The sequence below is a fragment of the Leptonychotes weddellii genome, chromosome 3 (assembly GCF_054177405.1).
Source record: "Leptonychotes weddellii isolate Sample4059 chromosome 3, ASM5417740v2, whole genome shotgun sequence".
In the NCBI taxonomy this organism is placed as follows: domain Eukaryota; kingdom Metazoa; phylum Chordata; class Mammalia; order Carnivora; family Phocidae; genus Leptonychotes; species Leptonychotes weddellii.
The window spans coordinates 108,575,586-108,576,558 of NC_138371.1; positions in this window are offsets into that span (position 1 = coordinate 108,575,586).

Genomic DNA, 973 nt, shown 5'->3' on the forward strand with positions numbered 1-973 from the left:
GCGCCGTTCAGCTGGAAGGCGGAAGTCCTCCGACAGAAAGTGGGAAGGGCGGTTCCTGCGGGCTCTCTCTTTTAATTTAATGTTGAATAAAAGGTTTCATAAATGTTCTTATAGTTCCTGTGACTTAAGGAACACTGCCTCTGGTTTGCAGGTGAGCAAACAGACCCGAGAAGTGAAAGACTGCCCTAGATTCCCAAGCGGGGGTCACCGGAGACAGATTCGGAGATGGGTTCGGGCGTGTAAGATTCAAGTAATGTTGTAACTGGGAGAGCTTCGAACAGGCCGTCAGTTTCACGAAAGCGAAAACGGGCTCGTGGGAGTGAAGTGGTTTGTCAAGAGTCAGGGCAGTTGCAAACCTCGGGTGCTCCGGGCTGTCACCTGCCCGTGCGGGGGCACACCCCTGCCTCGAGGCCGCTGTGCGCTCCGACGTCGCACTACTGGTGTCAGTCACCTGACCTCTCACCTCGTCTTCAATAGGAAATTCCTCAGCGACCCAGTGGGAATCAGCAATCGTGACGTAGTGAAGCCACCTAATTAGAGAATTTACCGTATGGGAGGAAACTGCATCTACAGGATATAGTCCCGCCGAACACATTGCTTTATTCTCCTTAAATAGCTCCTTGAATGAGTTTTTAACGTGCTTTATTACAGATGTAAACACTAGTTCGGCCGTAAGAGCTCCTAGAGAGCAAAGGCCCGAGTTTCTGTTTCCTCATCAAATCCCAGTGTCTGGCACATTAGGTGCTGACCATTTTATTGAAATAGTGAAGTGGTAAACCCAGAAAACAACTCATCTGTGGCTCAAAGTCTAAGATTAGTATTTGTGTGTGGGCCATTTCCCAGTTAAACAAGAATTAGGCCACCCAAATTATTCCTTAATACCAAGATAGAAGTTTGTTTAGATACGGGGGTAGAGTGACTAGCTGATGCCTTGGGAATGGTAGGTGCTCAACAATTACAAATGCGCAGGTTT